Consider the following 11,936-nt stretch of genomic DNA (forward strand, 5'->3'; position numbering starts at 1 on the left):
AGAGCTTCGCTAAGCACTATGGAGGAGGAGGAGGAGTTGGAGGAGGAGAGGGCTGCGCCAGGGAAGGGGTGCGGCTGCCCTCTCCCTCCCTCACTATATATAGGGGGAAGGGGGTGGAGGAGGCGCCCTAGGGTTCCCTAGGGGAGGGGTGGCGGCCACAGGGGAAACCCTAGATGGGTTTGGGCGCCCCCACCCCTAGGAAACTTGCCCCCCAAGCCGGGAGGGGTGGCTGCCCTAGGGGAGGCGCCCCCACCTCTCCACGTTACGTGAGATGGGGTGGGAGGGGCGCACAGCCCCTTAGTGGGCTGATGTGCCCCCTCCCCTTGGCCCATAAGGCCCCCCAACGCTTGCCGGGGCCTCCGAAACACGTTTCGGTCACGCTGGTCGTCACCCGGTACTCCCAGAACAATTCCGGACTCCAATACCCTTCGTCCAATATATCGATCTTCACCTCCGGACCATTCTGGAGTTCCTCGTGACGTCCGGGATCTCATCCGGGACTCCGAACTACCTTCGGTAACCACATACTATTTCCCATAACAACTCTAGCGTCACCGAACCTTAAGTGTGTAGACCCTACGGGTTCGGGAACCATGCAGACATGACCGAGACACCTCTCTGGCCGATAACCAATAGCGGGATCTGGATACCCATATTGGCTCCCACATGTTCCATGATGATCTCATCAGATGAACCACGATGTCGGGGATTCAATCAATCCCATATACAATTCCCTTTGTCTATCTGTATGTTACTTGCCCGAAATTCGATCGTTGGTATCCCCATACCTCGTTCAATCTCGTTACCGGCAAGTCTATTTACTCGTTCCGTAAAGCATGATCCCGTGGCTAACTCTTTAGTCACATTGAGCTCATTATGATGATGCATTATCGAGTGGGCTCAGAGATACCTCTCCGAAATACAGAGTGACAAATCCCAGTCTCGATTCGTGCCAACCCAATAGACACTTTCGGAGATACCTGTAGTGCACCTTTATAGCCACCCAGTTATGTTGTGACATTTGGTACACCCAAAGCATTCCTACGGTATCCGGGAGTTGCACAATCTCATGGTCTAAGGAAACGATACTTGACATTAGAAAAGCTCTAGCAAAACGAACTACATGATCTTGTGCTATGCTTAGGATTGGGTCTTGTCCATCACATCATTCTCCTAATGATGTGATCCCGTTATCAACGACATCCAATGTCCATGGTCAGGAAACCACAACCATCTATTGATCAACGAGCTAGTCAACTAGAGGCTCACTAGGGACATGTTGTGGTCTATGTATTCACACATGTATTACGGTTTCCGGTTAATACACTTATAGCATGAACAATAGACAATTATCATGAACAAGGAAATATAATAATAACCATTTTATTATTGCCTCTAGGGCATATTTCCAACAGTCTCCCAGTTGCACTAGAGTCAATAATCTAGTTCACATTGCCATGTGATTAACACTCATAGTTCACATCGCCATGTGACTAACACCCAAGAGTTTACTAGAGTCAATAATCTAGTTCACATCACCATGTGATTAAGACTCAATGAGTTCTGGGATTTGATCATGTTATGCTTGCAAGAGAGGTTTTAGTCAACGGGTCTGCAACATTCAGATCCACATGTACTTCGCAAATCTCTATATCATATTGTAGATGCTTCTACTATGCTCCACTTGGAGCTATTCCAAATGGTTGCTCCACTATACATATCCGGTTTGCTACTCAGAGCCATCCGGATAGGTGTGAAAGCTTGCATCGACGTAACCCTTTACGCCGAACTCTTCATCACCTCCATAATCGAGAAACATTTCCTTATTCCTAAGGACAATTTTGACCGCTGTCCAATGATCCATTCTTGGATCACTCTCGTACCCCCTTGCCAGACACGTGGCAAGGCACATATCAGGTGCGGTACATAGCATGGCATATCGTATAGAGCCTATGGCTAAGGCATAGGGGACGACCTTAGTCCTTTCTCTTTCTTCTGCCGTGGTCGAGCTTTGAGTCTTACTCAAATTCACACCTTACAACTCAGGCAAGAACTCCTTGTTTGATTGATCCATTTTGAACTCCTTCAAAATCATGTCAAGGTATGTGCTCTGTGAAAGTCTTATCAGGCGTCTTGATCTATCTCTATAGATCTTGATACCCAACATTTAAGCAATTTTACATAGGTCTTCCTTTGAAAAACTCCATTCAAACAACCCTTTATGCTTTCCAGAAATTCTACATCATTTATGATCAACAATATGTCATCCACATATACTTATCAAAATGTTGTAGTGCTCCCACTCACTTCTTGCAAATACAAGTTTCTTGCAAACTTTGTATAAACCCAAATGCTTTGATCACCTCATCAAAGCGTATGTTCCAACTCCGAGATGCTTGCTCCAGTCCATAGAAGGACCGCTGGAGTTTGCATACCTCTTAGCATCCTTAGGATCGACAAAACCTTCTGGTTGTATCACATACAGCCTTTCCTCATGGAAACCGTCAAGGAAACTTTGTTTTGACATCCATCTGCCAGATTTCGTAAATCAAAATGCAGCAACTGCTAACATAATTCTAACAGACTTTAGCATCGCTATGATTGAGAAAGTCTCATCACAGTCAACTCCTTGAACTTGTCGGAAACTTCTTTGTGACAAGTCGAGCTTCATAAATGGTGACATTACCATCAGCGTCTGTCTTCTTCTTAAAGATCCATTTATTCTCAATGGCTTGCTGATCATCGGGCAAGTCCACCAAAGTCCATACTTTGTTCTCATACATGGATCCTATCTCGGATTTCATGGCTTCTAGCCATTTGTTGGAATCCGGGCCCACCATCGCTTCTCCATAGCTCATAGGTTCATCGTTGTCCAACAACATGACCTTTAAGACAGGGTTACCACTCAGAAGTTGTACACACCCTTGTCAACCTATGAGGTTCGATAGTAACTTGATCTGAAGCTCCATGATCATCATCATTAGCTTTCTTGTCAACTGAGGTAGGTGCCACAGAAACATTTTTCTGTGCTGCGCTATTCTCTGGTTGAAGTAAAGGTTCAACAACCTCACCAAGTTCTATCTTCCTCCCACTCAATTCTTTTGAGAGAAACTCTTTCTCGAGAAAGAACTTGTTCATAGCGACAAACACTTTGCCCTCGGATCTGAGATAGAAGGTATACCCAATCGTCTTGTTTGGGTATTCTATGAAGACAGAATTTTCCGCTTTGGGTTCGAGCTTTTCTGGCCGAAGCCTATCGACATAAGCATCGTAGCCCCAAACCTTAAGAAACAACAACTTAGGTTTCTTGCCAAACCATATATAGTTCATAAGTTGTCGTCTCCACGGACTTAGATGGTGCCCTATTTAAAGTGAATGTAATTGTCTCTAATGCATAACCCCAAAATGATAGCGGTAGATCGGTAAGACACATTATAGATCGCACCATATCCAATAAGGTTCGATTAGGACGTTCGGACACACCATTACACTATGGTGTTCCAGGTGGCGTCAATCGTGAAACGACTCCACCTTGTCTTTAGTGATTGCCAAACTCATAACTCAAATACTCTCCCCTTGATCAGATCGTAGGAACTTGATCTTCTTGTTATGATGATTCTCAACTTCACTCTGAAATTGCTTGAACTTTTCAAACGTTTCAGACTTATGCTTCATTAAGTAAATATACCCATATCTACTCAATTCATCGGTGAAGGTGAGAAAATAACGATATCCACTGCGTGTGTCAACACTCATTGGACCGCACACATCAGCATGTGTGATTTCCAACAAGTCACTTGCCCGTTCCATTGTTACAAAGAAAACGGGGTTTTAGTCATCTTGCCAATGAGGCATGGTTCGCATGTGTCAAGTGATTCAAAAACAAGTGACTTCAAAAGTCCATCGGCATGGAGTTTCTTCATGCGCTTTACACCAATATGACCTAAGCGGCAGTGCCACAAGAAAGTGGTACTATCATTATCAACTCTACATCTTTTGGCATCAATGTTATGAACATGTGTATCACTATGACCGAGATTCAATAAACCATTCAAATTGGGTGCATGACCATAGGAGGTATTATTCATGTAAACAGAATAACCATTATTCTCTGACTTAAATGAATAACCTGAAGGAAATATGCCCTAGAGGCAATAATAAAGTTATTATTTATTTCCTTATATCATGATAAATGTTTATTATTCATGCTAGAATTGTATTAACCGGAAACATAATACATGTGTGAATACATAGACAAACAGAGTGTCACTAGTATGCCTCTACTTGACTAGCTCGTTGATCAAAGATGGTTATGTTTCCTAGCCATAGACATGAGTTGTCATTCGATTAACGAGATCACATCATTAGGAGAATGATGTGATTGACTTGACCCATTCCGTTAGCTTAGCACTCGATCGTTTAGTATGTTGCTATTGCTTTCTTCATGACTTATACATGTTCCTATGACTATGAGATTATGCAACTCCCGTTTACCGGAGGAACACTTTGTGTGCTACCAAACGTCACAACGTAACTGGGTGATTATAAAGGTGCTCTACAGGGGTCTCCAAAGGTACTTGTTGGGTTGGCGTATTTCGAGATTAGGATTTGTCACTCCGATTATCGGAGAGGTATCTCTGGGCCCACTCAGTAATACACATCACTATAAGCCTTGCAAGCATTGTAACTAATGAGTTAGTTGCGGGATGATGTATTACGGAACGAGTAAAGAGACTTGCCGGTAACGAGATTAAACTAGGTATCGAGATACTAACGATCGAATCTCGGGCAAGTAAACATACCGATGACAAAGGGAACAACGTATGTTGTTATGCGGTCTGACCGATAAAGATCTTCGTAGAATATGTGGGAGCCAATATGAGCATCCAGGTTCCGCTATTGGTTATTGACCGAAAAGGTGTCTCGGTCATGTCTACATAGTTCTCGAACCCGTAGGGTCCGCACGCTTAACGTTACGATGACAGTTATATTATGAGTTGATATGTTTTGATGTACCGAAGGTTGTTCGGAGTCCCGGATGTGATCACGGACATGACGAGGAGTCTCGAAATGGTCGAGACATAAAGATTGATATATTGGAAGCCTATGTTTGGATATCAGAAGTGTTCCGGGTGAAATCGGGATTTTTCCAGAGTACCGGGAGGTTACCGGAACCCCTCGGTAACTTAATGGGCCTTAGTGGGCCTAGGTGGAAGAGAGGAGAGGAGGCCAGGGCAGGGCCGCATGCCCCTCCCCCCAGTCCGAATAGGACAAGGAGAGGGGGGCGGCGCCCCCTTTCCTTCCTCCCCTCCACCTCTTCCCCCTCTCTCCCCTAGTCCAACATGGAAAAGGGGGGAGTCCTACTCCCGGTAGGAGTAGGACTCCTCCTGGCGCGCCTCTCCCCTTGGCCGGCCGAACCCCCCCTTGCTCCTTTATATACGGGGGCAGGGGGGCACCTCTAGACACACAATTGATCATTGATCTCTTAGTCGTGTGCGGTGCCCCTCTCCACCATATTACACTTCGATAATATCGTAGCGGTGCTTAGGCGAAGCCCTGCGTCGGACAACATCATCATTGTCACCACGCCGTCGTGCTGACGAAACTCTCCCTCAACACTCGGCTGGATCGGAGTTCGAGGGACGTCATCGAGCTGAACGTGTGCTGAACTTGGAGGTGCCGTGCGTTCGGTACTTGATCGGTCAGATCGTGAAGACGTACGACTACATCAACCGCGTTGTGTTAACGCTTCCGCGTTCGGTCTACGAGGGTACGTGGACAACACTCTCCCCTCTCGTTGCTATGCATCACCATGATCTTGCGTGTGCGTAGAATTTTTTTGAAATTACTACGTTCCCCATCAGTGGCATCCGAGCCTGGTCTTATGCGTTGATGTTATATGCACGAGTAGAACACAAGTGAGTTGTGGGCGATATAAGTCATACTGCTTACCAGCATGTCATATTTTGGTTCAGCGGTATTGTGAGATGAAGCGGCCCGGACCGACATTACGCGTACGCTTACGCGAGACTGGTTTCACCGTTGCGAGCACTCGTTGCTTAAAGGTGACTGGCGGGTGTCTGTCTCTCTCACTTTAGTTGAACCGAGTGTGGCTACGCCCGGTCCTTGCGAAGGTTAAAACAGCACCAACTTGACAAACTATCGTTGTGGTTTTGATGCGTAGGTAAGAACGGTTCTTGCTAAGCCCGTAGCAGCCACGTAAAACTTGCAACAACAAAGTAGAAGACGTCTAACTTGTTTTTGCAGGGCATGTTGTGATGTGATATGGTCAAGACATGATGCTATATTTTATTGTATGAGATGATCATGTTTTGTAACCGAGTTATCGGCAACTGGCAGGAGCCATATGGTTATCGCTTTATTGTATACAACGCAATCGCCATGTAATTGTTTTACTTTATCACTAAGCGGTAGCGATAGTCGTAAAAGCAATAGTTGGCGAGACGACAACGATGCTACGATGGAGATCAAGGTGTCGCGCCGGTGACGATGGTGATCATGACGGTGCTTCGGAGATGGAGATCACAAGCACAAGATGATGATGGCCATATCATATCACTTATATTGATTGCATGTGATGTTTATCTTTTATGCATCTTATCTTGCTTTGATTGACGGTAGCATTATAAGATGATCTCTCACTAAAATTTCAAGATAAAAGTGTTCTCCCTGAGTATGCACCGTTGCCAAAGTTCGTCGTGCCTAGACACCACGTGATGATCGGGTGTGATAAGCTCTACGTCCATCTACAACGGGTGCAAGCTAGTTTTGCACACGCAGAATACTCAGGTTAAAACTTGACGAGCCTAGCATATGCAGATATGGCCTCGGAACACTAAGACCGAAAGGTCGAGCGTGAATCATATAGTAGATATGATCAACATAGTGATGTTCACCATTGAAAACTACTCCATTTCACGTGATGTTCGGTTATGGTTTAGTTGATTTGGATCACATAATCACTTAGATGATTAGAGGGATGTCTATCTAAGTGGGAGTTCTTAAGTAATATGATTAATAGAACTTAAATTTATCATGAACTTAGTACCTGATAGTATCTTGCTTGTCTATGTTGATTGTAGATAGATGGCCCGTGCAGTTGTTCCGTTGAATTTTAATGCGTTCCTTGAGAATGCAAAGTTGAAAGATGATGGTAGCAATTACACGGACTGGGTCTGTAACTTGAGGATTATCCTCATTGCTGCACAGAAGAATTACGTCCTGGAAGCACCGCTGGGTGCCAGGCCTGCTGCAAGAGCAACACCAGAAGTTATGAACGTCTGGCAGAGCAAAGCTGATGACTACTCGATAGTTCAGTGTGCCATGCTTTACGGCTTAGAACCGGGTCTTCAACGACGTTTTGAACGTCATGGAGCATATGAGATGTTCCTGGAGTTGAAGTTAATATTTCAAGCAAATGCCCGGATTGAGAGATATGAAGTCTCCAATAAGTTCTACAGCTGCAAGATGGAAGAGAATAGTTCTGTCAGTGAGCATATACTCAAAATGCCTGGGTATAACAATCACTTGATTCAACTGGGAGTTAATCTTCCGGATGATAGCGTCATTGACAGAATTCTTCAATCACTGCCACCAAGCTACAAGAGCTTCGTGATGAACTATAACATGCAAGGGATGAATAAGACAATTCCCGAGCTCTTCGCAATGCTAAAGGCAGCGGAGGTAGAAATAAAAAAGGAGCATCAAGTGTTGATGGTCAATAAGACCACTAGTTTCAAGAAAAAGGGCAAAGGGAAGAAGAAGGGGAACTTCAAGAAGAACAGCAAGCAAGTTGTTGTTCAGGAGAAGAAACCCAAATCTGGACCTAAACCTGAGACTGAGTGCTCTACTGCAAGCAGACTGGTCACTGGAAGCGGAACTGCCCCAAGTATTTGGCGGATAAGAAGGATGGCAAGGTGAACAAAGGTATATGTGATATACATGTTATTGATGTGTACCTTACCAGAGCTCGCAGTAGCACCTGGGTATTTGATACTGGTTCCGTTGCTAATATTTGCAACTCGAAACAGGGACTACGGATTAAGCGAACACTGGCCAAGGACGAGGTGACGATGCGCGTGGGAAACGGTTCCAAAGTCGATGTGATCGCCGTCGGCACGCTATCTCTACATCTACCTTCGGGATTAATATTAGACCTAAATAATTGTTATTTGGTGCCAGCGTTGAGCATGAACATTATATCTGGATCTTGTTTGATGCGAGACGGTTATTCATTTAAATCAGAGAATAATGGTTGTTCTATTTATATGAGTAATATCTTTTATGGTCATGCACCCTTGAAGAGTGGTCTATTTTTAATGAATCTCGGTAGTAGTGACACACATATTCATAATGTCGAAGCCAAAAGATGCAGAGTTGATAATGATAGTGCAACTTATTTGTGGCACTGCCGTTTAGGTCATATCGGTGTAAAGCGCATGAAGAAACTCCATAATGATGGACTTTTGGAATCACTTGATTATGAATCACTTGGTACTTGCGAACCGTGTCTCATGGGCAAGATGACTAAAACACCATTCTCCGGAACTATGGAGAGAGCAACTAATTTGTTGGAAATCATACATACAGATGTATGTGGTCCGATGAATATTGAGGCTCATGGCGGATATCGTTATTTTCTCACCTTCACAGATGATTTGAGCAGATATGGGTATATCTACTTAATGAAACATAAGTCTGAAACATTTGAAAAGTTCAAAGAATTTCAGAGCGAAGTTGAAAATCATCGTAACAAGAAAATAAAGTTTCTACGATCAGATCGTGGAGGAGAATATTTGAGTTACGAGTTTGGCCTACATTTGAAACAATGCGGAATAGTTTCGCAACTCACGCCACCCGGAACACCACAACGTAATGGTGTGTCCGAACGTCGTAATCGTACTTTACTTGATATGGTGCGATCTATGATGTCTCTTACTGATTACCGCTATCGTTTTGGGGTTATGCTTTAGAGACGGCTGCATTCACTCTAAATAGGGCACCATCGAAATCCGTTGAGACGACGCCTTATGAACTATGGTTTGGCAAGAAACCAAAGTTGTCGTTTCTTAAAGTTTGGGGTTGCGATGCTTATGTGAAGAAACTTCAACCTGATAAGCTCGAACCTAAATCGGAGAAATGTGTCTTCATAGGATACCCAAAGGAGACTGTTGGGTACACCTTCTATCACAGATCCGAAGGCAAGACATTTGTTGCTAAGAATGGATCCTTTCTAGAGAAGGAGTTTCTCTCGAAAGAAGTGAGTGGGAGGAAAGTAGAACTTGATGAGGTAACTGTACCTGCTCCCTTATTGGAAAGTAGATCATCACAGAAACCAGTTTCTGCGACACCTACACCAATTAGTGAGGAAGTTAATGATAATGATCATGAAACTTCAGATCAAGTTATTACTGAACCTTGTAGGTCAACCAGATTAAGATCCGCACCAGAGTGGTACGGTAATCCTGTTCTGGAGGTTATGTTACTAGACCATGACGAACCTACGAACTATGAAGAAGCGATGGTGAGCCCAGATTCCGCAAAATGGCTTGAGGCCATGAAATCTGAGATGGGATCCATGTATGAGAACAAAGTATGGACTTTGGTTGACTTGCCCGATGATCGGCAAGCCATTGAAAATAAATGGATCTTCAAGAAGAAGACTGACGCTGACGGTAATGTTACTGTCTATAAAGCTCGACTTGTTGCGAAAGGTTTTCGACAAGTTCAAGGGATTGACTACGATGAGACCTTCTCACCCGTAGCGATGCTCAAGTCTGTCCGAATCATGTTAGCAATTGCCGCATTTTATGATTATGAAATTTGGCAAATGGATGTCAAAAGCTGCATTCCTGAATGGATTTCTGGAAGAAGAGTTGTATATGATGCAACCGAAAGGTTTTGTCGATCCAAAGGGAGCTAACAAAGTGTGCAAGCTCCAGCGATCCATTTATGGACTGGTGCAAGCCTCTCGGAGTTGGAATAAACGCTTTGATAGTGTGATCAAAGCATTTGGTTTTATACAGACTTTTGGAGAAGCCTGTATTTACGAGAAAGTGAGTGGGAGCTCAGTAGCATTTCTGATATTATATGTGGATGACATATTGCTAATTGGAAATGATATAGAATTTCTGGATAGCATAAAGGGATACTTGAATAAGAGTTTTTCAATGAAAGACCTCGGTGAAGCTGCATATATATTAGGCATCAAGATCTATAGAGATAGATCAAGACGCTTAATTGGACTTTCACAAAGCACATACCTTGACAAAGTTTTGAAGAAGTTCAAAATGGATCAAGCAAAGAAAGGGTTCTTGCCTGTACTACAAGGTGTGAGATTGAGTAAGACTCAATGCCCGACCACTGCAGAAGATAGAGAGAAGATGAAAGATGTTCCCTATGCTTCAGCCATAGGCTCTATCATGTATGCAATGCTGTGTACCAGACCTGATGTGTGCCTTGCTATAAGTTTAGCAGGAAGGTACCAAAGTAATCCAGGAGTGGATCACTGGACAGCGGTCAAGAACATCCTGAAATACCTGAAAAGGACTAAGGATATGTTTCTCATTTATGGAGGTGACAAAGAGCTCATCGTAAATGGTTACGTTGATGCAAGCTTTGACACTGATCCGGACGATTCTAAATCGCAAACCGGATACGTGTTTACATTGAACGGTGGAGCTGTCAATTGGTGCAGTTCTAAGCAAAGTGTCGTGGCGGGATCTACGTGTGAAGCGGAGTACATAGCTGCTTCGGAAGCAGCAAATGAAGGAGTCTAGATGAAGGAGTTCATATCCGATCTAGGTGTCATACCTAGTGCATCGGGACCAATTAAAATCTTTTGTGACAATACTGGTGCAATTGCCTTAGCAAAGGAATCCAGATTTCACAAGAGAACCAAGCACATCAAAAGACGCTTCAATTCCATCCGGGATTTAGTCCAGGTGGGAGACATAGAAATTTGCAAGATACATACGGATCTGAATGTTGCAGACCCGTTGACTAAGCCTCTTCCACGAGCAAAACATGATCAACACCAAGACTCCATGGGTGTAAGAATCATTACTGTGTAATCTAGATTATTGACTCTAGTGCAAGTGGGAGACTGAAGGAAATATGCCCTAGAGGCAATAATAAAGTTATTATTTATTTCCTTATATCATGATAAATGTTTATTATTCATGCTAGAATTGTATTAACCGGAAACATAATACATGTGTGAATACATAGACAAACAGAGTGTCACTAGTATGCCTCTACTTGACTAGCTCGTTGATCAAAGATGGTTATGTTTCCTAGCCATAGACATGAGTTGTCATTTGATTAACGGGATCACATCATTAGGAGAATGATGTGATTGACTTGACCCATTCCGTTAGCTTAGCACTCGATCGTTTAGTATGTTGCTATTGCTTTCTTCATGACTTATACATGTTCCTATGACTATGAGATTATGCAACTCCTGTTTACCGGAGGAACACTTTGTGTGCTACCAAACGTCACAACGTAACTGGGTGATTATAAAGGTGCTCTACAGGTGTCTCCAAAGGTACTTGTTGGGTTGGCGTATTTCGAGATTAGGATTTGTCAGTCCGATTGTCGGAGAGGTATCTCTGGGCCCACTCAGTAATACACATCACTATAAGCCTTGCATTGTAACTAATGAGTTAGTTGCGGGATGATGTATTATGGAACGAGTAAAGAGACTTGCCGGTAACGAGATTAAACTAGGTATCGAGATACTGACGATCGAATCTCGGGCAAGTAAACATACCGATGACAAAGGGAACAACGTATGTTGTTATGCGGTCTGACCGATAAAGATCTTCGTAGAATATGTGGGAGCCAATATGAGCATCCAGGTTCCGCTATTGGTTATTGACCGGAGAGGTGTCTCGGTCATGTCTACATAGTTC

The sequence above is a fragment of the Aegilops tauschii genome, chromosome 6 (assembly GCF_002575655.3).
Source record: "Aegilops tauschii subsp. strangulata cultivar AL8/78 chromosome 6, Aet v6.0, whole genome shotgun sequence".
NCBI classification, from domain to species: domain Eukaryota; kingdom Viridiplantae; phylum Streptophyta; class Magnoliopsida; order Poales; family Poaceae; genus Aegilops; species Aegilops tauschii.